The 26,679-nt window shown below is 41.6% G+C and overlaps 1 protein-coding gene and 1 long non-coding RNA gene across 7 annotated transcripts in view; one reads left to right on the top strand and one right to left on the bottom strand.

Moving 5' to 3' along the window:
- Nucleotides 1-26,679, bottom strand: part of DAB1 (DAB adaptor protein 1) — a 697,001-nt gene that overhangs the window by 430,722 nt on the left and 239,600 nt on the right. The window lies entirely within an intron of this gene.
- LOC125641086 (uncharacterized) overlaps nucleotides 11,731-26,679 on the top strand; it is a 48,934-nt gene continuing 33,985 nt past the window's right edge. For both annotated transcript variants that reach the window (XR_007357984.2, XR_012669729.1), the window contains exon 1: nucleotides 11,731-12,019. This is a non-coding gene — a long non-coding RNA (uncharacterized LOC125641086). The remainder of the gene's footprint in view (nucleotides 12,020-26,679) is intronic.

The following is a 26,679-nucleotide window of genomic DNA, read 5'->3' as shown; positions in this document are numbered from 1 at the left end:
TCTTGGGCACAGGCTCTCTGGCAGAATTTCGTATGTTCATGAGGAAGCAGTGTACGTGTAAACTCCCTAAGGATATAGAGACTTGGACGGTAGGGCCCTACCAAATTCACAGTCCATTTTGGTCAATTTCACGCTCATAGGATTTTAAAAATCATAAATGTCATGATTTCAGCTATTTAAATCTGAAATTTCAGGGTGTTGTAATTGTAGGGGTCCTCACCCCAAAAGGAGGTAGGGGTGTGTGTGGGGGGGAGGGGTTCTCAAGATTATTGTGGGGGGAGGGGTTGCGGTACTGCTACCCTGATTTCTGCCCTGCTGCTGGCGGCGGCGCGGCCTTCAGAGCTGGGCGGCTGGAGAGAGGTGGCTGCTCACTGGGAACCCAGCTCTGAAGGCAGCGCCGCCGTCAGCAGCTGCGCAGAGGGAAGGATGGCACGGTGTGGTCTTGCCACCCTTACTTCTCTGCTGCTGCCTGCAGAGCTGGGCCCTCAGTCAGCAGCCGCCGCTCTCCGGCCGCCCAGCTCTGAAGGCAGTGCGGAAGTAAGGGTGGCAATACCCCAACTCCTCCTAAAATAACCTTGTGACTCCCCTGCAACTCCCTTTTGGGTCAGGACCCCAATTTGAGAAACACTGGTCTCCCCCATGAAATCTGTATAGTATAGGGTAAAAGCACACAAGAGACCAAATTTCATGGGGCAGACCAGATTTCACTGTCTGTGACGAGTTTTTCATGGCCGTGAATTTGGTAGGGCCCTGCTCATTATATTACCGATTAACGGAAGCATCACAGAAAGTGAAAACGAGGCCCATATATCGCAACCCAGATTGCTAGATGCAAGGATGACTGGAGTTCTATAAATAGACATTGCACTATCCCTACTCATTTATCCCTTCAAATAACATTTTCAGTTGTCGTATGCATTACCATAAATATACATATCTGAAAAATCACTGCCCATGTCCCAACTGAGACTGCTCGAGCTTCCCTGTTTCCACAAAAGACACCACAACTTCCCTTGCCCTCACCTTAAAGGTTTGATGAATTTATGAGCAGGCACTTGCCATAAGAATAAACTCCAGAAAGCTTCCTCTTGAGATCGACAGGCATGACCTTCAGTTCATATGGCCTGCCATATACACTCCCCCATCCATTTTGGAACCATTGTAGATATCTATGGAAGTTCAGCACGGATGCAGCCTATTATCCTTAGAATAGTGATGTTTTTCAGACTTATAGCCCAGTGAGGATTCAGGAGGATGTACATCCAGAGTAGCGAGGGGAGATAAGGAAGATTTACCAATGGCTTCCTTTGTGGGAAAGTTTGCATCTCAACTTGTCTTAGTGAAAGATCTAATTAGTGTACTGCAAAAATAAATTTGGATTACAGACAAAAATATTTTATTTAGCTACACCACTGCAGGTTCACAACTCTACCCAATGTAGACATAATGGGCTATCTCCTGGTTATGATAAATGTGGCTGGTCAAAACAAATATTATTCCTTTCACATGTGATTCCCACTGATGCCTTGCTTTAAAAAGACACATCAGAGGTGATGATTTGTATCAGGAAGCACCGGTAGTGCATTTTGTCCCACATGCTTGGTAAGTTATGAAGCATGGAAATAGTTAACAGAGGAGCATAAGCTTCCCAATTTTGCAGAAGTTTAATCCAAGTTTGCAATACATATAACTTCTTTATTTCAGTTCCCACTGGGAGACTGATCAAACATGCAGGAAATTTAGGAGTATTCCAAAGACAGTCAATTTTTTAGTGTATACAAAATCTGAAAGTCAGCTTCTCCTTGGGTGGACAGTGTTGACTGACTGTCAGCAATCTGCCTGATAGAAGAGACAGGCATCAGCAATGAATTGTAATTTTAGCCAATTATCTGGACAAGAAAATGCAAAGTTTTTTTATTTGGCCCCAGCCTGTATTAAAATCCAGCAGTTGTGGTTGTTAGTATTAAAGCTAAATTTTAGCATTTTAGCTAAATTTAGATTTTAATCGGTTATTTTAAAAAACTTTAATGCACTTAAAAGTGCTTATGAAAGGTGGTGAATTGACAGCCCGGGATACTGAAATCACTGGCTTGTCCTACACTTAGAAGTTAGGTCGACATAATTGCATCAGTCCAGGGGTGCTGTTTTTTTCAGAATTCTGACCAATGTAGCTATGCCATCCTAACCCCAGCATAGATGTGGCTGCGTCAAAGGAAGAATGCTTCCATTGATGTAGTTACTGTCATTTTGGGATGGGGGTAGGGGGCGGAGTGTTCCTAGACTGGTGGAAAAACCCCTTCCATTAGCATAGGCTGTGACTACACTATGGAGTTATAAATCACAGAATATCAGGGTTGGAAGGGACCTCAGGAGGTCATCTAGTCCAACCCCCTGCTCAAAGCAGGACCAATCCCCAATTTTTGGCCCAGATCCCTAAATGGCCCCCTCAAGGGTTGAACTCACAACCCTGGGTTTAGCAAGCCAATGCTCAAACCACTGAGCTATCCCTCCCCCTCCACTGTGCTATGCTAGCATAGTAGCTAAAATACTGTGGTTTCTGTAGTGTAGATGGACCCTCTTAATTCACAGAATGTTTGCACAGCAAAACCATGAGCCACACCATGCCCAGTGGCACTGCAAGTTTCCCTTCACTTGGCCTGTTGATGAGCCTTACCCTGACCTGGAAGAGCGAGTTGTACAGGTGAGAGCTTTATTGTAGTGCCCGTGGCCATTCAGTCCTTTTGGTGCAGCAAGGGTGCCAGTTGTGCCAGTGATTTTGCCATGTAAACATCTGTCTGCTAGGAAGTGGACTGAGACCATGAATTAATTTAACAAAGGACAGCAAAACACATGCTGTAAAGTCTTTACAGACAGGTTCCTTTTTTAAGACAGCTACGGTGATGACAAAGAATTTTCAATTTATTTCCAGCAGGATAATTTCCCAGTGACATCAATACTCACTAAAACATTTAAAACAATTTATATACTCTTTATCCTCACTAGAAAGGAAACAGCCTTTAAAAGCTGGTTACAAACTATAATTACACTAATTCTCTGCATCTGGCATTCGAAAGAACCCAAATTAAACACCACAGAGCACCTCAAGTGCATCCGTAGTGCAATGAAGGTGGAATTAGCTCCAAATTAAATGGGATATCTTCCAAGAACTTTGAACAATGATTCAGAACATTTCTAGATTATTGCACAGATTATTCCTGCTAGGAAAATACATGTATTTGGGAGATCAGTTTAACACTCCTTAACCCCATTTTGACTAGAATGGTACTTGATTACAAAATCCTGGATCCAAACACCTTAAACATTGGCGACATTCTGGTGTGAATCACAAGCCGATGAAGTGAGCTGTAGCTCACGAAAGCTTATGCTCAAATAAATTGGTTAGTCTCTAAGGTGCCACAAGTACTCCTTTTCTTTTTGCGAATACAGACTAACACGGCTGTTACTCTGAAACAAGCCATACTTTGTAGTTTGAGCCCCTAATTTTAGAATAATCTTTTATTTCAGAGTAAATACAAGGCATTATTTCCTCAATACTGCCACAGAGGAAGCAGCAACCCCTTAAGGCTGCAGAACGGTCACCATTCTAACCCTCTGAAAATTGCTTGGGGTGCATACACGTCATTTGTCACCAAGCTCAAAGTGCACAGCTAAGGGAGGCTGCAGAGAGCATGCTTCTGTGGCTATCTGAGCTACCAAGTGCAAAAAGAACTATCTAGTGCAGGTGCCCCATGGCCATTGAGGAAGTGCTGATATGCTTTGCTGAATTGGGGGCTCAGTTCAAAGGCCTGAACCCTACTCTTGAGCACTTTTGGAACTATTTCACAGTCTACATAAGGGCCAGGGACAGTTTAAGCCCCTTCATTCGGGGGACCAAATGGGCAGTTCTTTTCATGCTCCCCAGGGGGTGTAGAACACCCCATAGGCAGCGTGGGAAGGATGCAGGGTCTGTGAAGGGGGACTGAGACACAGGGAGGAAGGAATGTAGGCAGCTCACAAAAGGCAGTGTCAATAGGCATTCCCTTGTGTGCGCTGGGGAGTTCGGGGGTGGGGGGGAGAAGTTCTGCCTCCCTGCAAGCCCCCTGGGGCACTGCTGCCCCACACAGCTGCCAGTGCAGGACTGTGCTCAAATTGGCAGCTGCCTGAAGGCCCTTCCAGACCCAGAAAGGTACATAGCAAATATGATTCAGAAGACTGGCCTTTTCAAAGATTGGCCATTATCTTTGAAAACTCGTGGCGAACAGGGGAAGTCCCGGATGACTGGAAAAAGGCTAATGTAGTGCCAATCTTTAAAAAAGGGAAGAAGGAGGATCCTGGGAACTACAGGCCAGTCAGCCTCACCTCAGTCCCTGGAAAAATCATGGAGCAGGTCCTCAAAGAATCAATCCTGAAGCACTTGCATGAGAGGAAAGTGATCAGGAACAGCCAGCATGGATTCACCAAGGGAAGGTCATGCCTGACTAATCTAATCGCCTTTTATGATGAGATTACTGGTTCTGTGGATGAAGGGAAAGCAGTGGATGTATTGTTTCTTGACTTTAGCAAAGCTTTTGACACGGTCTCCCACAGTATTCTTGTCAGCAAGTTAAGGAAGTATGGGCTGGAAGAATGCACTATAAGGTGGGTAGAAAGCTGGCTAGATTGTCGGGCTCAACAGGTAGTTATCAATGGCTCCATGTCTAGTTGGCAGCCGGTATCAAGTGGAGTGCCCCAAGGGTCGGTCCTGGGGCCGGTTTTGTTCAATATCTTCATAAATGATCTGGAGGATGGTGTGGATTGCACTCTCAGCAAATTTGCGGATGATACTAAACTGGGAGGAGTGGTAGATACGCTGGAGGGGAGGGATAGGATACAGAAGGACCTAGACAAATTGGAGGATTGGGCCAAAAGAAATCTGATGAGGTTCAATAAGGATAAGTGCAGGGTCCTGCACTTAGGACGGAAGAACCCAATGCACAGCTACAGACTAGGGACCGAATGGCTAGGCAGCAGTTCTGCGGAAAAGGACCTAGGGGTGACAGTGGACGAGAAGCTGGATATGAGTCAGCAGTGTGCCCTTGTTGCCAAGAAGGCCAATGGCATTTTGGGATGTATAAGTAGGGGCATAGCGAGCAGATCGAGGGACGTGATCGTCCCCCTCTATTCGACATTGGTGAGGCCTCATCTGGAGTACTGTGTCCAGTTTTGGGCCTCACGCTACAAGAAGGATGTGGATAAATTGGAGAGAGTCCAGCGAAGGGCAACAAAAATGATTAGGGGTCTGGAACACATGAGTTATGAGGAGAGGCTGAGGGAGCTGGGATTGTTTAGCCTGCAGAGGAGAAGAATGAGGGGGGATTTGATAGCTGCTTTCAACTACCTGAAAGGGGGTTCCAAAGAGGATGGCTCTAGACTGTTCTCAATGGTAGCAGATGACAGAACGAGGAGTAATGGTCTCAAGCTGCAGTGGGGGAGGTTTAGATTGGATATTAGGAAAAACTTTTTCACTAAGAGGGTGGTGAAACACTGGAATGCATTACCTAGGGAGGTGGTAGAATCTCCTTCCTTAGAGGTTTTTAAGGTCAGGCTTGACAAAGCCCTGGCTGGGATGATTTAACTGGGAATTGGTCCTGCTTCGAGCAGGGGGTTGGACTAGATGACCTTCTGGGGTCCCTTCCAACCCTTATATTCTATGATTCTATGACTGACAAAACAAAACAAAGAGTGCTCACCCTTGCAGCCAGAGATTTTGTTTGTGTCTCTCTGAATTGCATTAAGATACATGGGAGCATCGCCGGCAATATATTGGTAAAACACTTGCAGCGCACCATATTTTATCAGTTTTGCAAGTCCTCTTGGTTTCTACATTGCTTTTTATAAAAAGTCACCCTATTACTTGCACAAACATAACAATAGCCAATCGGGTTTAAGAGGATAAATAGCTGCAGGAAACAAACTGGGGGAAGAAAGCATCAGAGCTGCTCTTCCAGTTTCCTGGGTGGAAGCCGCCACGTTCGGAAAGTCCTGACTCTGAGCACACACTGCAGCGCTTCGTCTTGAAGACAATGTTTGCAAGACTGTGGCAAGTAACCACGAGTCTTTACAATAAACAGATTCATTTTAATGAACATGATCAATACACTGCTCAGCATTCCGGTACATGTAAGCGTACAACAGAAACCATGAGTGGTCCAGGAGCACAGGGAAAAAAACTGGCTGCGCTCTGCTGCATCTTCTCTGACTCTGTCTCATGCAGATAACAAAAGCTATGTACATTATTGCAAATGCAGCCTCCTGGTCCTTTCTACAGCATTCAGATAATTTCATATGATTTATATTTCATTCTCCTATGTTTGCTTTAATATTGTTTGCTTTAATGCACTGATGGTAACATTTGCAATGAAGGCATCAACCTTTCTCGCTTGCTTTTAGCTGCGTTGGGCGTAATACAATCATGGAGGTTATTTTCCTACATCTCTTGTTTCTCTGGCTTTGTCTGTCCCAAAGCCTTATCTTACTTTACCATGAATTGTTCACCTTGCTTATCTGTCTGTGCTCTTAGCTCAAGCAGAGTTAGTGCATGTCTGTCTACCCAAGCTGGGAAACATTCTCCAGCTGCAGTGTAGAGGTACCCTTAATGCAGTCAGAAGTACAGTACTTTGCTTACCTCCTCCACTGTAACTCCTTGTTTCCCAGTTCTGTAACATCAATTTTTTTAAAATCATACTGCAAATTCCCTGGCCCAAGATTTGTATATATAAAGTGCATACAATTCCTTGTGTCGTTTCAATACTCATGACGAAAAATTACTTCCAGTCTTTCTACTGAAGTTCTGTTCTCTAAAGTTTCACCTACTATTCTTGGTAAACAAAAGGAGATTAGCCCTTTGAGCACTACTGGATCTAAAAAAGCCTCTACCAAATCCACAATTTATTACGTTCCTGTTTCTAGTCAGTGAACACTCCTAAAATGTGACAAGGATTAATTAGGTATTTGTAAATTACTGCTGAGTATTCCCATTTCAAATACATTTCTAGATGGCCCTTTATCTAGTCCCTTAGAAGTGTTTTGGTATCTCTACTATGAAGTCAAATTTACAAATCAACACTTTACTTAATCCTTCACTAAGATCAGGCTCAATATTGTAGTAATACCTTTCAACTCCATCCATACCTTCCCTGTTGTGAAATAATCGAATGCAGTTTTCCACAATCTCAATTCTATTGTATAAATTCTATTCCTTCAGTGTTCTAAGATGGAATGGGTCAGGTTCTAGAGTTTGGGCATAGTTTAAACATTTTAATTTTCTCAACCACCCTTTTGGGCATGTTGCTTTTGATTTCCTTCAGCATTTTCTTTTCAAGTCCTAGGAAATTGATATCAGTTTCTCTCTCTTTTTGCGACAGTAACTGAGACCAAGAATTTTATTTTATTTTTTAACATATGTCTTTAGGCTCTAATTAATCAATCCATCCCTATACAGCAAATCATCTAAGCACACGCTTAAGTGCTGTATTAGGTCCTTAGTAAATTATTCTAGCCAGGCCTTACAGGCTCTGACGCCTGGCTCTCACGGATTTGAAAAATGCCTTATTTGTCTCTCTCTCTTGTGCAAGCTTCCTTTCACTCCACATTTGTTTTTCTTTACATATTTATTCTCCATCTTTGATTCGTAATCTTCCTCACCACCAGAAGTTTTATTCTTCCATATTTTGATTACTTTTTATTCTTCCATGTTCATCTATATTGGATATGTTTTAATACTTTGCATGCTTTCAGCTAAATGAGACTCATAACTCAAACATACAACACTTTATTGTCCAGCACCTATTATCGTAGTTTACCTGTCTGCTCTTCACATTTTCCCCTCTTCATTTCTTCTATTTTTCCAAAGTTTGTTCCATTGAACTCTCACCCTTATTTCCCTCTTTTTGGTCTTATTATATATCCATCTAGCTAAGGCATTTCTAAGGCACTCATCACCACCGATCTAAATGCCAATTAATTAAATTACAGTCAGTATTCTTTAGCTACCCGCTCACCTCTTCATCCAATTGTGCCTATGCACTACTCAAAAGTAAAGGTCATACACTGCTCTTAATCCGTTTGCTCAACTCCCAGTGGAGCCTAGGGTGACTTATTCTACACAAGGTCTTAGAGTCTGTCACCCTATTATGAGAATGTTTTATTACAGATGAAGTGAGACCAACAAAGAACTGAATCAGGGCTCATTTCTCCATTATGCTAGGCATTGTACAAACATTTATTAAATGGACAGTCATGCCATGCTGCTTACAGTAGAAATCCCCAATCCTGCAATAAATTCCATGTATGCAGGCCCCTTCACCTATACAGAGCCCACTGACATCAAATATGATATGAAGGACTTAATATATTTACAAATTCTTATCATATAGAAGTCAGAAGGACTACATAGGCGCAGGGATCTGTCTATCCGTACGGAGCTCACTGCAGGCTCAAGTTTTACAATAGGTATATGTGGGAGGGGGAAACGGGAGGTTGAAATGGGAAGAGAAGGGGGATGGGCATCACAATACATATCTTGGAACAGTGAACACTGGCCACGGCTTGCCAGCTAGGAAGAAACCTGGAGCACTACCAGCTGGATTACGCATCATCGAAGCAACTACAGTATTCTCTTCACAGAGGTTTTTTTTTTCCTCTTTTGTTTGCGCTTTGTTTTAAATTCCATCCTTCTCCCTCCCCTGCAAACAAGTAAAGGAGAATTTCAAACTGAGGGGAAGGTACTGTTCACCAAATGATTGCAGAAGGTTCATCATCTTGCATTAGCACCTTTATATGAAATTAGCCATTTTCTGTCATTTCATATCAACATCCTATCATATCAACACTCATTTTAGTTGGCAATATATGAAAATAAATCATATTAGCAGCGTCTTCATTGCTCGTGAAAACAAATCCTTATCTGATGATAATACAGTATGAGAGGAATTTGTTAATATCATAAATCTTTCATATTACAAGTACTAATTCAAAGCTGCATTTTCTGCCTTTGCAGACTCACTTTCAAGATTGTCTGGAAGTATTAGAGAATGGTATGATTTTTGTGATTGTGAGTAAGGTCCTGCTTGTCTTTAGGGTCACCTTAGGTTTTGACAAACAGGAGAAAGTTCCTTTTGGGAGGAAATGTCCTATTAGCTACACCATTCTGCCTCTCAGATAATAAGGGCTATCAGTCTTCATGCCTGAAGGCATAAATTAAATGGATCACCAGGTAGGGTCAGGAAGAAATTTCCTACATGATATTGTACAATTCTAAGAGTTTTAGGTTTTATTCTGAAGCACCTGGCATTAGACAGTATTGGAGATAGGATATCAGAATATGTAGGTTGCTGGTCTGTTCCAATATGGCAGTTCTCTTTTTATCATTCCTTTGAGATATCAAGCTAGGTGAAATGGTCCTCTTTGATCCAAATTTTGCAGCTAGAAACTGGATGACCACACCGAGCTATCACACATGGAGTAGCATGGCCCTGGACTAACTCCAGAGACAGTTTCACAGTCACCAGAAGTGCTATCAGGAAAGTGGCCAAGAGACTGTATAAAAACAAGTGTAAGAATCGGCCACCAGGGTTAGGGTTATTGTGGGGTTTGGCATCTGGGCCTTGCACCTGCCAAGAGAGCAGGAGTTCATTCAACCCTTTGATCAACAGAGAGATGCTGTGCAAAAATTATCTTTGAACTACATCTCTGGGCTTCCATTTGCTTGCAGCTACAGATGGTCATGAGTCACAAAGTTGTAATCTGGATTGGAAGAAACAGTGACTCTGAGATATGGGGAGCTGCTTTATATCAAGTTTCGTCATGTCTCTGTTAGTCTCTTCTGTCCAACTGTATTTGTTTATTTTTTATCATTAGGCAGTTGATATCTGGACATATTTGACAGGAAAACATAATATTGAGGGGAAATATCACTTTAGATCCAAGTGCTGCAGTAGTTAAAAGGTTTTTTTCTTAATTGGAAGTAAAAATGCATGTTTGACCTTTGTGTGGTTTACAAAAATATATCTCATACTTAACTGACCAGAAGTGCTGGGTTTATGTCCTAATACTGTAAAGGGAAGTGCTGCAAAAGGGTCAGCCTTATCTTTTGTATCAAGTGCATAAGTTCATCTACCCTAAAAGAATATCACACACTAACCAAATTCAGGTATTTATATATCTAAATTAAACCCTCCAATTCCCTCCTCTGTTTAAAAAAAACAAAACAAAGAAAAGCTATAGTACCTCATAGTGTTTCTAAGGATTTGTAACCAAAATGAAGGTGGATGGGGGAAGAGGGGATCAAAACCTTTGCAGTAATATGCATACAGTGGATAATTATCTTAATACATTATGCAGCGGTAATGAGCACAATAAACCAGAAATGTGTTTTACAGGTCTGTATTCATACTGACTGGCTAAATACAGGGGATTAAGCTAAGTGCAAATCTTGGTTTAGATGGATGTTGTTTTTCCTCAAGAAAGGGAGAGCTCTAGCAAATGAATGGCTGTTCTCAGAAGGATTCCTATATAAACTCTGTTCCATTGCTGTTCTTTTAGCGTGATCCTTCAAACCTGTATTGCAAGGCTGGATGACTGTTTCAGGAGGCTGTGTGTTTCTGATAGATTGTATTTTTAATCCTACCTCACTGTAGGAACTCAAGCATCAAGGAAGGAAATTGTGGCTGTAGGAAGGTGATCATTTTATTGTACTTCTTGAAGCACTTCGTAATTTCGAGCCAAATTCTCCCTTTGCTTTCACTGCCGCTACCCTGAATGAAGTTCCTGGATTGGCTCCTGTGCAAATAATGGGAGAATTTGGCCCTTTGGTGGAACTGGCACACCTGAATGGCAGCGACTTTAAAAAAATCATGAAAGGCTCAATCTCAAGACCTCTTTGTTGCTGTTGGCTCCATCCTTAGCTGTGCAGTTGAAAGGGAAGCTGGCCTGGGACTCTGTGTCTGTTATTTTATGCTGAAAGCAGAATCTTTAGTCCTTTCTAAGTATTGGTGAGAACATCAGTGTAAATTTCTGCTGGCCTTTCATGAGAGACAGGACCAGGACTACATCTTTCAGATGCTCCCAAACCCAATTTGTAGAGCCCTGAAGAAAAACTCACCTTCCAGGGACTGAGTGATGACAACTAACTTGATCATCCAGTTATTAAGGATTAGCTTGGGACCGTCTCATTAGCAGACCAGTATCATTGTATCAATCAACCTAATGTCGCCACCTCTCGTAAAAGTTACTCTGCCTAGCAATGGTGTATATTTTCTGCCCACTATTGCACGTGGTGCAAGGAATTCTGAGACAGTACAGTCCAGATTTAGATTTGGTGCTCCATCTTTAGTGAGAACTTCTCTGTTTGAAACATGAGAAAATAGTGGTGGAGTAAGCAATTTGAAATTTGTATACACACTGACTAACCATAACCTCTCAGAACAGGCATGTATTACACAGAGTTTATCTTTCTGCTGCTGCCTCTTTCCGACAGGCCCTTTTTCAAGCAACCTGCATTGCAACTCCGGTAGGAAGGTAATACACATTCTTTCAGAGTTTGCCACAGCCACCCTCTCACTTCTCAATTCAGTAACAGATTTACCCTGACACCTGTACACCTGTTGTCATGGAAACACGTTTCACTGATACATACTGAGTTTGCCTGAATAGTCCTTCAGACTCTGAACTGATGAGAACAGCCCCATGGTATCCATGTGCCACAAAAGTCGTATTCTGAGTGGTGCCAAGCACCTATAATTTCTTCCAATTCAATAGCTCGAACCATAGCAGGTTAGCTGACAATGTCACAATAAAGTGGTGTGGTGAAGAACAAAAGTAATGTCCTCAGGAAGTTAAATGTTTACAATATGCTATACGTGGGATTCACCTCTATCTGGAGGAGACACATTGCAATGGAGCTAAATCATCAGCATTTTTACTGCTTGTCTCACATCTCGCCAGCAGACTGATGGAAGGAATTCACCCAAACTTCATATGAGTGAGTACACGTAATTAAGGGTTTGTTTCTTCTAAAATCGCTGGAAAACTGTTTGACAATAGTACTGACTAGATTTAATTTAAGAACACAACAAACAAGCCGCTGTGATGTGTGCTGGCATTAATTCATCCAGTTAAACTTTTTATCAACCGATAGCAGAAAAACTCACCCCATTCTGTTTAAATATCTGTATATGTGTAAATATTCACAAATATAAAACAGCCAGGTTCTGATCTTGGTTACCATGGTATAAACTTCCCCAATAGAATTCTTCCAGATTTAAGTCACTACAAAGGAGGTCAAAAGCTAACCTTTAATTTCTGCTCAGTGTACATACAGAAAAGCTGGTAAAGCAGCAATCCCTTTTATTCCCCTGCCGTTTTTATATGCTGAGTAGGATCAAGTTAATTTTAGCCAGTGCTGAAATGGTTAATCCTCCTGATAGAGATGTGAAAATCTGGAACCATTTTAAACCTCAATACCACATACTGCCTTAGGGATCACAGAGTGCTAAAGCCTAAGATAAAAAGCCCTGACACGGATTATTGACGGTTTACCTTTTAATGAGCAGCTTGGATTGATTTTATTTCCCTCCTGAGTTGTTGGCTTTGCCTTGTTTCCACCCATGATGTCATGATTAACAAAACACACACATACACAAACTGAAGCTTCATAGATGAATAATTGCAAAGCTATGAAAACTAGCATAGGTATTAAAAAGAAACCTATGCCAGATCCTCTTGACCATAAGAACAGGTTGACTCATTGACTTCAACAGCTTGATACTTCTTCTTTTAAAGGAAATGGGCCTAGTCTTAAAAGGAGAGCAGAGGTTGGTTCTTCATTTGTACTCAGTTTTAAAAGTATTTTACCCTGCTGCAGCTAGAGAGAGATGTCACAAAAGACCCAGGTCAATGGAAAACACTCTTGGGGATTTCAGATGTATTTTTCAGTGTTTTTGTTGAAACAAACTTGCCAACCCAACAATAAAATAATGGAACAAACACCCTTATGGGCTGACTACATTCCCTTCAACTAGCTTAAATCTTAAACTTCAAAAGGGGGAGAAAAATCTATAAACACAAACTATCACCCAGAGAGCTTTTATATCACCTCTTCTATTCAGGTTCTAGCTACTAGAGCTGTCTGGAAAATGGAAATCCATTCCCTGAAAATATTCAGTGTTCCTTGGAAGTTTTTTCTACCCTGAATCAGGATGAAAAGTGAAAGTAAAAAAAGAGGATTTCCAGTGAAATTCCACTTTGAGAGAGCAGAAACCAAATTTTCCATCTTGTCTGTTTCCTGCCTGGAAGATTCTTGTTAATTCACTTTTTCCCTGCCAGCAAGAGCCTTCCAAGCAGGCAGCCATCATTTTCATTTTTCCAGTGCCAGAACTTTTTGTTTTTTTCCAAAATTTAAATTCTCCCACGGAAAATTTTGGTTTTTGAGAAGAGGGTGTTTTCCAATGGAATATTCCTGATCTGCTCCGATGGCATGGCACCTATTGCTGTGGTACAAGAGTGTCCCATCCTTCAAGGCAGGCTTGGGCAACTATTAGTTGCCCCGTAGGCTAATTGTTATAGTCAACAAAGGAAGAGGGGGTGGCTCCAATCCCAGCGGTGGTGACTCCATTATTATTTATTTACTGTGTTGTATTATGGTCCTGCCTCTGAGCACAGTCATGAATTAGGACCTTTGGGCTAGGTGCTGTGAAAACACACAACAGAACAAACTGGCATAGCCCGATTGCAGTTGGAGGTAGGCAGACTTACCAAAGCTCAGGATCTGGCCCTGAATATGCTGGTTGAGGGCACTTAGAGCAGCTGCTGGTAGTCCTCTAAGGCCGTGAGTGAGTGGGTGCTGAATGACAGCACCACTTCCTTCACCGGGGCAGTTCCAGCAGCTGTGACTACGGATGACCTTTTGTGTCTGACGTGGACAGGAGGAAAGACTGGAGAGTGTGAACTTGAGGGGCTCTAGATTTCAAAAGTCTACAGGCTTCAGTATTTCCTGGAACTAAAATACCCCCGAAGATGCTGACCTTCTTTCTACCATGATGCCTATAGTGAATTGCCAATTGATAATGGCTTACAAGACTGAGTTTGCTGGGGGAGCGGACTGCCTCTTACTATGTATTTGTACCAAACCTTGCACATTGGGGCCCTGATATGATTAGAGCGGACAGTAAGCAGATTTTGCCTTTCTTTTTAAATTGCTGCATTGTGTATATATTTGCTTGTTGCATGTTTTCGGGCTTTTTTGGGGGAGGCAGGGGAGGGCTTCTACTTTTTTTGTTTTGTTTTTTGTTTAATTTCCCACTGGAGAGCATGATTGGCTCTTAGTTGCGCGATCCTCTTCTCTGCACATGACAGAGCTAAAAAAAAGTTTAAAAGGCTGCTTTCGGTTTGATTTAGTGTGTTAAAGCCCAAGGATTGTCAGTAGGAAAACCCAGGCCCTCCCACTCCTCCGGGTTACAACCCAGGGCCTGGGAGCAGGCAGTTCAGGTGTACGACAGTTCAGCCTATTCCTGGGTTACTCCCTACCACATCCCTGACTCTCCAGAAGCATGCTGAAGGCCTGGCTAATGGCCCACAACATGTCCCAAAGAGTATCAAGAGGTTACCTTCCTCGCTCACCAGCTTATGCTCAGCTCTCTCTTCTGCAGTGGCTTGCAGCTCTGAGTTAAGGTCCCCTTCAGGGCAGTGTGGGGCTCCGACTGGATTCCTGCAGGAGCTCTCAGTGAAGGTCTGCTCCCTTGCCCCGATCACCCTGACTGAGTTGTGCTGCTCCCTTTTACGCTCGAAGCAGCCTATAACCAGAGCTGCTCCTTAACCTCCTGTTCCCCAGTGTGGGGTTTGTACACCCCAGCACAGCTGCAGAATATCTGTCTAGTCACCAGTATTAGAACGCACCATTCTCCTACCAAATGAGGCATCCAAAAAAATGGGAAAATGGGACAAATAAAAGAAACCTCACCTTCTGTCACCACCTGAAATTCACCTGGTGATATTAAATGCACCCAGACAGAGCCACTGGGGAAAAGACAAGGAGTCTTGTGACGTTAGGGAGAATTTCTATCCAAGTAAGCCAGCACAATATATTTGTTAACATTTAACGTGAGGGAGGGAAAATTTCCTGTTACACACACACACAGACATGCACACACGTTGTGCCTTGTAATTGAGCTTGTGGAAGTATTTTTAAAACCTTCAAGTCCTCTGTGTATCAGTAGTTCGTGCCAAAACACAAGCAATAGTGTTTATGCCCCATGTTATGTCTCACTACACAGTTTATCCCAATCCAGGCATAAACGACCACTGCCAAAGCAACACTGATTTGCACCCACATCATAGCTGGCTCTGGGCCAGTCACAGGCCCTACACAGTAACTATATGTACATTACTCAGGCCAAGAGTATGAGTGATCTAAGCAGGTAGGGTACATAGTAATTGGTGGGAAGCATGGACGTGGAGTCCATGCTACAGCCATTGACCTTGGGACACCACTCTGCAATGCTGTGATTGTTCCCTGTTTCCCTGCTGGTCATAGTTTCGGGGGCAAAAATAAACCAGAATTTGCATCCAGATTCTCAGCTGGTACAAGTGTATGGATCTCCACTGAACTCAATAGAGCTACACTGATTTACACCAGCTGAAGAAGTGGTTCCATCTCAGGATTTAGGATAATGAAAAAGAACCTAGAGTTAATGCCAAACAAAATAAACATTTTTTGTCCCTATTTTCTTTAAACAGTGAAAGAATATGGTTATGCATGAACAGAGTCCCCCAGCGTTTGACAGAGCTTGATAGGACAAGGAGGAATTAGATGATTGCCTTAGTGCTGGCAGCTATTGACTATACAGTGGAACAGAAGAGTTGCAGATAAGGAAGTGAGAAAATGCAGTGTCATGCAAATAAGACAACCCCAATTTTTTCAGCCACAGACACTGTGGAACTCCCTTACGAATGTGGTCCAGCAATTTTCCGTCACCACTTGTATGGTCTGTATTTCAGATAGAAGCACCTAATGAAAGCAAAGAGATTTATACTATTTTTTTTTAATCAGCACTCTCTGTGTAGGCTAAGCAATACAAAGCGAGCTACAGTAATTCCTCGCTTAAAGTCATCCCGGTTAAAGTTTAGTTATTAAGTCGCTGTCCTATTACAGAACACGCTCAATCAAAATTGTGCCATGTTCAGTTAGAATGGCCTCCACCCCAGCACCTCCCACCCGCTGGCAGGCCCCGCGGATCAGTGCATCCCCCCTCCCTCTCCACTCCTCCCACCTGCCACAATCAGCTGTTTCATGGCGTGCAGGAGGCTGGGAGGGAGGAGTGAGGACGCAGTGTGCTCAGGGAAGGGGGCGGAATTGGGCAGGAAGAGGCAGGGCGGGGGTGGAGTGGCGGCGGGGAGAGATGGGGCCTGGGGCCTTGCAGGGGGATAGAGCACCCCCTGGCCGTTTGAAAAGTCAGCGCCTGTGGCCCCAGAAGCCTATGGCTGTCTCCAGCTCTGCAAGGATTTACAGGCCCAGTGCCTCTGCATTGTATGTCTTGAGCGTACCGTGAAACCTGGCAGATTGGTTCCCTTAGGAGGTGACTGGTCTCCCCAGCACCCCACAGGGTGGGGGGCGTTCAGTGACTAACTGGAGCGGGCATTTGTGTGATCTGCTGCTCAGAGGCTGGCAGACACATCCCCATTGGGTGCTGGGGAAGGATGCAGCACAGCGTCCCTTCCTTTGTGCTGTCACTTGCCTGCTCTGCCTGGCTCCTGTAATGAGCCCAACCCTGCAGAGCTTGCATAGGGAGGACTCTGCAGGCCTAGGAGTGGGGGTGTTGTTGGCCCATACCCTCACCAGAGCTCTGGGGCCAGAGGATATTCACTTACCTACTCACAGCTGTGAGAGTCAAACCACGTATACTGTCTTTTGTCTGGCAAAAAAACTTAGAGTGACTGTGTACATAATTATGGACACACATCATGCCAACAGTTGCAAGCACACTTCCCTAAAAATCGGTGCTAGAAGTTTAAAGCATTCAAGATTCTTTATGAAACAATTTGTTTTTTCAGTCCAAAATTGGTTTTACAGTTTAATATTTGTGCATATTAGGGAGATTTCATTCATAAATATTTCATAAATGTACAGTGTGTGTATTTTATATATCCATTCACACAATACATAGATATAGTGTGTATATTTCAGATACACACACACTAAAGCATACATATGAATATTTTTTTCTTGAAGTAGTATCAACAGAAGTGGTCCTTTTTTTCTGTATGCCAAATGAAAAGTTATTTTTAGAGGATATAATTCCCAGCTGAATAAATGTAGATTCTGAAGTGCATCTGTCGTTTGTCATTAATGCTGACCTGGCATTTTCCCAAGATTATACTACATAGTACCCGATTCAATTAAAATACAGCTAGCCCTCTAGGAAAGCTTTGGAAAATCTGCTTTTCTGTGTTTCCATGGGGCAAATTCAATGCTATATATATTGTCAAATTGGACCCTGTGGACTCATTTTAGCATATTGGGTCTGCTGCCTTTTCTCCGCGGGTTAAGGATATGGAGAGCTATAAAGCAGAGGAGATCCCGGGCAGTACTTTTTTCTTAAATCAGCGAGTCAGATATTTTAAAAAACCAAGCATATTCCTTAGTTGTACAACAATCAATAATACATTCCGATAGGAAGTTACTAGAGCAAAAAGATGCAATAAATTCCTCTTTCTACCCCACGTACTGCCAGGCAGCATCATTGTCCTAACAAGCTAAACTGTGGACGTATTTTAAACATCAAGAAACATATGGGTCAGGACAAGGTCTTCTTTGTTTAATTAAAACATTTTCTTTATTAATATTCAATTACATGTGGCTCACTGCCAGTCAGACAGAGAAGCTACTCCACAGTCAACACATCAAAAGGCTCCCTACATGTTCTCTGGAAACCTCTGATACCCAACAAGCAAGACAAAGAATTAGACACTGAAGTTAAGGACGATTCAGGATTCCACAGCTAGGATATGTGGGGTGGGTGTGGCTGAGAGGAGTTAAAAATTATGAAATGCTTAATATAAAACTGTTGCCTGATTCGCTAGAACAACTCTGTGGACATGTGTTAGCAACTACACATTTCCCCCCTTCTTGAATATTCATCTGCAAAGAGATATTTTCATGGGTTGGTATTTTCAAAGGCACTTCAGGTACCAAAGTAAGTGGCCTGATTTTCAAGAGAGCTTAGACCCCTGCTAGCGAATATCTAAACAGTCAAATTTCTGAGGAAGTTTGTCCTCTCCCCTACTCCCTCCCCCACAAGAATAGATTCTAGGAAGTGAAGACAATAATGGCTCCTGAGGCACCACTAGAAATGACCTGAGGAGAAGAGGAGACAAAGAAGATGGTTTGATACAGAAGCTGCGGGATGTACATCATCTTTGAATAAGTATCTGAGGGAATCTACTTATGCAAAAATGGTACCTGAGAGAGCTCATGGCAGAGAAAATCCAAGGATCAGAGATGGATCTAGAGATGATGATGTAATTAGGACCGGGATTTGAAGGTATAATGCAGGAAAGGAGAGAAGATGTGATACAGACAATTTAAGATTTATGGAGACATGTTGAACAAAAGAACCTAGAGGGTGGACTGCTACAAGAGAAGGGTGATCCACGGAAGAACATGACCACTAGGACAAGGCAGAGGAAGAGACCAGCTAATGATGGAGAAAATCAAGTTGAGTAACAGGTTTGCTGCACTGGGGAATGAGGAGGAAAAACAGGCAGAAGATGGGATGGCAAGGAAGAAAAGAAGGGAAGCTAGTCTCTACAGAATAGAGGAGACAGCCAGGGACCAGAGTCTAAGGGAAAATGAGTACAATGTACAGGGGACAGAGAGAAAACAAAAATGTCAGGAACCAAAATCAGGAAGAGACAGGCCTGTGCAATTGAAGACTCTATACTTAGTAGAACCGACAGGCCTGTTACCAGATCCAGAGAACAGAAGAATGTGCTCTCTGCCAGGAACAACAAGATGAGACATGGATGTGAGGCTGAAAAGGATCTTAATAGGAGGGGGGAAAATCCACTCTGAAAAATCCACTCAGTGACCCTGTTGCATGTCTGGGTGAATGACACTGCTCGATTCCCACTGGCATGGATCAAGGATGATTACACTTGGCTGAGTAAGACGCTTAAAAGAAGTGGAAGCTCAAATGATCTTCAGTGGAATACTTCTGGTCCCCAGAAGGAGGGCAAAAGTGTGACAAGATAATGAAGATCAACAGATGGTTCCAGGATTGGAGGTATGAGGAAAGTTTGGGGATGATCAACCATTTGGGGGGCATTCACAGGAGGAAGATTTTTCTTGAATGATAGACTCCACTTGAGTCTTCATTTCGAAGAGGGCAAACAGTGGAAAATTAAGGGACTTCATATAAGTCAACTGAAGAGCTCAAGGACTTAAATGTGGAGGAGGCCTGGAATTTCTTCAAATCAACTATACAAAAAATATCTGAAATTTGCACCCCAAACAAGGGGAAAACACTTGCAGGGAAAGCCTCCAAACCCAGCTGGATGAATAACCACCTCAAAAAGGTTATTAAGAGTAAGCAGAGAGTCTCTAGAGAATGAAAAAAGATGTTGATCAGCAAAGAAAGCTACAACTTGGAGGTTAGAAAATTTTAGGAATAAAGTGAGAATTGCTAAAAGTCAAGTTGAATTAACTCTTGCCAGGAAAATTAAAATAATAATAATTTTTTTTAGTTATCGATATAAAAAGAATAAGGATAAATGAGATTACTAAATTAATACTTTGTCTCAGTGTTCAGTACAGATGATAATATGGAACATGGGCATGAAGTAGGATGGGTGACGGAAATGAGTGTATAGTAATGGAAAATGACCACATCTCAGGTGGAAGAAAAAACTTAAGAGCTTAATGAGCTCAAACTGTGGAGACCGGATAATTTCCATCCCAGATTACTGAAAGAACTGGCATGTGAAATAGCTTTATTCAAAATCCTTGCTACCAAACTGACAATCTATTTAGGGTTACTACCATTGGACTGGGAAATAGCTAATGTACCTATATCTAAGGAAGGGGCCGGGGGGAAAGTGGTCCAGGCAATTACGGACCTCTTAGTCTGACCCCAGTAGCATGCAAAGTTTTAGAACAAATTGCAAAAGAAAGAATAAATTAAATTAATGGAAGTAAACGTTAAAGGATATGTAATGCAACATAGATCTACCAAAGGTAGATCATGCCAGACTAATCTGATTTCCTTCTTTGAGAAAATAACTGATTTTTTAGATAGGCAAAATGCAGTAGATCTAATATACCTGGACTTCAGTAAAGTATTTGATATGGTACCTCATGGGAAATTAGTTAAATAAGAGAAGACGGGGATTAGTACAAGAACTGTTAGATGGATAAGGAACTAGCTAAAGGAAAGAAGGCAACAGACTCTGCTGAAAGGTGAACTATTGAACTGGAGAGAGGTTACTAATGGAATTCCTCAAGAATCGGTCTTGAGACCAATCTTATGCAATATTTGTATTAATGACCTTGGCAAAAAGAGTAGGAGTGTGCTAATGAAATTTGCTGATGATTCAAAGTTGGGAGGATTGTAAATACAGAGGAAGATCAGAATATTATACAGGACGATCCGGATGACCTGAAAACTGGAATGACAGAAATAGATGAAATTCCATAGTACAAAGTGCAAGATGATTGTGCACCTAGCCTCTAATAAGAATTTCTGCTGCAAGCTGGGGGGGTTCATCAGTTGGAAGTGACATAGGAAAAGAGAGACCCAGGTGTGTGGATCAATCACAGGATGACTATGAGCTACCAATGGGATGTGGCTGTGCAAAAGACATACATGATCCTAGGATGTATCAGGCAAGGCATTTCCAAAAGTAGGCTGACCAGATATCAAGTGTGAAAAATTGGGATGGGGGTGGGGAGGTAATAGGCACCTATATAAGACCAAGCCCTAAATATCAGGACTGATCCTGTAAAATAAGGACATCTGGTCACCCTATTCCAAAAGAGAAGGAGAAATAATAATAATAATGCTATTGCACAAGGCACTGGTAAGACCTCATTTGGAATGCTGTCTACAGTTCTGGTCACCCACATGCAAGAAAGATAAATTCAAACTTGAACAGGTGCAAAGAAGAGCTAGTAGGATGATCATGGGACTGGAGGGCTTAATCTTATGAGAGGCAACTGAAGGAGTTTGGCTAGTTTAGCTTAGCAAAAAGAAGGCTGAGAAGGGATTGATTGTTCCCTATAAATACATCGGGGGCAGGGGGGACATTAATTTTGGTTGTTGGGTTTAGTGTGAGGGTGCTGGGTAGTGTTGGTGGCCTGTGATATACAGGAGGTCAGACTAGAGGATCTGGTGAGCCATTCTGGTCTTCAGCTCTGTGACTCCCATTAGCCTCAGTAAGAGATGTAGGATGCTCGGCCCTTTTGAAATCTCACAACCGATTTAGGTGCCTAAATTTGAATCTAGAACCCTAATTTTAGGTTATTTCTTAAAATCACTATGACTCTGCAAATGTAGCCATGATCCTGAGCAAACTTTTCACTGTTCCCAACACACCCCTTATCAGTGCAGAAAATGGTATATAATGGTACATACACAAAAGCAATACTGATTTTGCTCAGGTAGGGACTGCAGAATTTGGTCCTGATGGCTCACGGTACAGATATAAAATGCAATAAGACAAGGAATTCTGTGAAACTGACTTGGCTAAGTGCGACTCCCATGGCTACTCAGACCTTTCTGTCAGCAATGGAAAGAACACAGATCCTCCTCTTTCAAAAGCACAGGCCCCACCACTTGAGCAAAAGGAGAATAACCATTAGTCATTAGCAGTAGATAGCACACAATCAAGTGGTTCTGCACATATCCTACGGAGGGCAGGGGTAAAACATACAATCTAGCCACAGTTTATTAGAGGCAGGTCATTATTTTGACCAACTTATTTTGAGCAGGGATCACTCATACTGACTGATCTTCATTTGTAAGACCCAAAAGGTCACTTAGGTTTCTTTTTTCATCTTGGGGGGAGGGTGGAATAAAGGTTACTAATCTGCTTAGATGTGAACATCCCTCTCCCATACCACATTTGAATATACCATTTTAGTTATTTTCTTACAGCTCCTCTTCTCCCTCCCAACACACCCAGTGTCACTCACTGTTCTGACTCAATGCTTGAAGCTCAGCACTGTCTCTCTCTGACTGACAGGAGGTGCTGCCTCAGGCATACAGATTGAGCCTCACCAAAAAAAAAAAGGTTGATTTTCTAGTAGTTTGGCATGCTAGATTAAATTATTCCTCTGGCAATATCTGGCCTGTTGGCTATATATCTGACAGCCCACTGCTAAATTATTGATGGAAAACATGCGGATCCTAAATATCCAGTCAAGACATGTTGATATCTAAAATATCAATCTGTAAAATTGTGTGTAACTTTGAAAAAAAAGGGGAGAAAAGATAAACAAATGTGATCCTGGTACAACTTAGTATTAAAATAGGCCAAACTCAGATCTGATATACATACTGTTGACCTCAGTGGAGTCACTCATTTGTGTTAGGTTTGAATTTGGCTTATGAAACAATAAAGCAGGATCTTTATTTTGATCAGAGTTCTAGGAATATCCCAACTTAAACTTTGTAAATCAGAATGAAGAAATTTAGAGCAATAGAACATATATCTGCACCAACCCCATGCTGAGGGAGTATAAAAATATTTAAAATCTCTAATTTCTATGATTGAAAAATGCATTTTGATCTTGATAGGACCAGCAGGGCACTTGACTTCAAAGTCCACTAGCTAGATCCCACCCTTGGGTTAGATGATCAGTGAAATTAAATACAGTGCTTAATCAAAAGTTAATGTCTGTGATTTATCAAAAGGTCAGTCTTCTTTTTGTAAGCTTCCCACTTCAAAATATCTCCCTCCCAGACAGACAATTCTGCATTCCTCTCAGAATCATCTCTTGCTTCTCTTTCTAGATAGTGTGACTAAGATCATTTATCATTACTGATGTTCACTGTATACTGTATGTCAGTTTCTGATCAATAAGAGATTTACAGTCCCATAGACAGATGTTTTAGGAAGTCTTCTTGTTTTTGAAATATCAAGTCTAATTTTGTTGTTGTAACAATAGGTTTTAAGTCAAACCCACTTTCAAGTGGTTATGCTTGATAGTGTGTGAGAGAGCATGGTCTTGTTCACAGAGATTTAGTTCTGCAGTCATACCCAGTGCTTGTTACATTAATTTTATCTGTTATTTCATTAGTACAAGCTCTGAAAGATGGTAATTAAGTCTCTGAAGACAGACATTTATTTGCTTCTATACAAAGCCAGGAGGAGATTTTATAAATGTTATTTATATATATTTAAAAATATAAGCCTTTACTAGATTTTTTCCTCTAACAGGAGACTGGAAATGTTATTTCAAGCTTTCTGATACAACGATACTTTCGTGTTACATAGCATCTTCTTTATGTGTCAACCCGGGATGCAAGGTGTATGTCTACTACTATATTGTCAAATTGGGGAAGAAACGCTGCCTACACTAGTGATATAGGAGACAAATTTAGAGGGTAGGTGCTAAAAGAGGGGTAAGGCTTCACACCTAATCTGATGCTAAATGCTGGGATTGGTAATGAAGTGGGGTTACATTAACTATACACCCACATTATAGCTTCTGCCAAAAACATCACTGTTTTACCTCAGATAATATCACTACAAATATACATTGTTCACTTTATGGTTACTTTTGACAGATTATGGTTAGTAATTGGAAAAGTGTTTCATGAAAATTTGCACACATTTTTAGCCAACCCATTTTTTGGGTCAATTCACAACTCATGAAAGGATGAAGGCTTTGAGCAATCAGAAGAAGAATTGTTCAGTGGTTAGGGTGCTTGTCTGGGACTTGGGAGACTGGTGGACAGGGAACTGAACCCCAACGACTTCCTGTGTGAGCTTGGGTCACTGAGCCTCAGTTACTCATCTGTAAAATGGGAGTGAATAATTTCCTACTTCACAGGGGTTATGTGAGGATAAATACATTCAAGATTGTCTCTTGCTCAGATACTACGATAAGAGAGCCATATAGGTACCAAAGATAGATATTAAAATGCCAATTTTCATAGATCTGTAATGAGAGAGAAAAACTCATTACACAAAAACTGTGTGTGAATTTTTGAGGAGGAGCAGAGGAGAAGATGGTCACTGCCTTTTCCTCTTGAGGCTTCTTGCTGTACAGGACTGACCACAAGGCTGGGAGCCCTTACCTCCAATTATTATTTCTGCCCATTCCCACGAACTGGTTCTCAAGATAACTTTACCATTTACACTGCACTCTACAACTATCATTTGGGCAGGCCTCAAAAGGTTCCTCTGAAGTATGTAAATATAGTTCTACCCATTTTACAGACAGAAAAACTATGGCACAGACACAGTTAACACCCAAGATCAAACAGTAGAGCAATATCAAACAAGGGTGAGAAGTCAGGTCTTGTGCATGCCAGTCTTCATAGTTGCCAACATTGTAAAAACCTTTTCCAAACTCTAAAAAAATTTGCACTCCATTTCAGTCAAGCAAAATTTCCCACCGATTGCTGTAATTTTGTGGAATTTTGGAAATTGGCAAATTTCATTTAACAAGAAAAAATATCAGAAATGTTCCACCCAATCTGAAATGTCAAATCAGACATTGACAAAAATGTAGAGAACTTAAACTCTTCATGACCGGTTTCAGAGTAGCAGTCATGTTAGTCTGTATCTGCAAAAAGAAAAGGAGTACTTGTGGCACCTCAGAGACTAACAAATTTATTTGAGCATAATCTTTCGTGAGCTACAGCTTACTTCATCGGATACATTCAGTGGAAAATGAAGTGGGGAGATTTATATACACAGAGAACATGAAACAGTGGGTGTTACCATGCACACTGTAACGAGAGTGATCTGGTAAGGTGAGCTATTACCATCAGGGGAACGGGGGTGTGGGGGGGAGGGGTGTAATGGAGAAACATTTTGTAGCGATAATCAAGGTGGGCCATTTCCAGCAGTTGACAAGAACGTCTGAGGAAGAGTGCGTGTGTGTGGGGAATAAACATGGGGGAATAGTTTTACTTTGTGTAATGACCCATCCACTCCCAGTCTTTATTCAAGCCTAAGTTAATTGTGTCCAGTTTGCAAATTAATTCCAATTCAGCAGTCTCTCGTTGGAGTCTGTTTTTGAAGTTTTTTGGTTGAAGAATTGCCACTTTTAGGTCTGTAATCGAGTGACCAAAGAGATTGAAGTGTTCTCCGACTGGTTTTTGAATGTTATAATTCTTGACGTCTGATTTGTGTCCATTTCTTTTATTAATACTAGGACAGCCATCAGTTAATGCCATAACAGCTTTGGCTATGCATTTCTGGCTTTTGTATATTTTAGTCACACACCAAACATGTTTTATATATTTTCTCTTTTGTGCAATGAATTTTAATAAAACTAGCAAAAGAATTGAGAAAGCAGCTAATTTTCCTACATGCCTCTGGCAAACAAGAAAAACTCAAGACTAAGTTGAGAGATATCTTTCTAGTACTGCAAATTCATTTTCCATAACAAGAAACTCATCTTCCCGAGAAGCCTGTAGTTCAAAGATAAAGATGAAAAGATGTTGTTTTATCATAATGACAAGTATCTGCATCCATATTTATTTTGTGCTCCAACAGCAGTTTGCTGTGTGTATTGTCATGGTACATTGAAAAGTAGGAAAATATTTCTCTATTTAAAGAATCAGAGGATAAAGGAAAAAGCACCACTGGGGAAAATAGCATAACACAATCATTGAGTATCCCTAGGAAAATATCTGACCCACATAGATAGAATTGGGAATCTGCCTTGTATGCTTGTAGCTGCTGTTTAATGTGATGCCATGTTTCATTAGCTAGGCCCTGAATTTTAAGAAGTGCTCACCTGGCATTCTTCAGATGAGCAATTTTAATCTTGCCCCACATATGAAAACAAGAAATGGGTCATCTTCTATGAAAGAGAATTAGAGAACTGTGTTAAAATGTCCCATGTACAGTTTTACTTCACATAGTATCCTGGATTTTATGCTATGTAGCTATTGGTTCAATGACATTTGCATGATTAAGGAGTGGATCTTTTGTGAGCATCAAATGAATTTTGCGAGAGAGACCTGCAAGTTTTGAATCCTACAGGCTAATCTGGAGTTTGGTCAGAATGTACATCTAAACAATTCAGGATAACTCTTTCCGGTAAATAACTTAATCACTTTTCAGATAAAATTCAGAATGATTGGTATGGAAATGTCTCACTTGTCTGTTGCACATATACATGTCAGATAGCATTATGTTAGTGGTTTAACTTTCCCCTTGTTTTTAAACTACAGTGGTTATCTTTTCACCTTCTTGTTTAAATCAATTCCAAATGTGTCAGTATCACGGCTTCTACTGCAGATTAATAGAATCAGCCAAAAGGGTAGCTGACATTTTTGTTGCCATAGAAACTGGTCATGTTACACGGCTTGCTTAGCTCCCATTTGCCATACATCTAGGCAGCTACTGAACACACTCCCCTTTTGTTTCACAAGGAATTACATTAAAATATTAAAATATAATTCCATC

The sequence above is a fragment of the Caretta caretta genome, chromosome 8 (assembly GCF_965140235.1).
Source record: "Caretta caretta isolate rCarCar2 chromosome 8, rCarCar1.hap1, whole genome shotgun sequence".
Lineage (NCBI taxonomy): Eukaryota > Metazoa > Chordata > Testudines > Cheloniidae > Caretta > Caretta caretta.
Note: the sequence above shows the minus strand (reverse complement) of the source record. Positions and strands in the feature narration are given on the sequence as shown.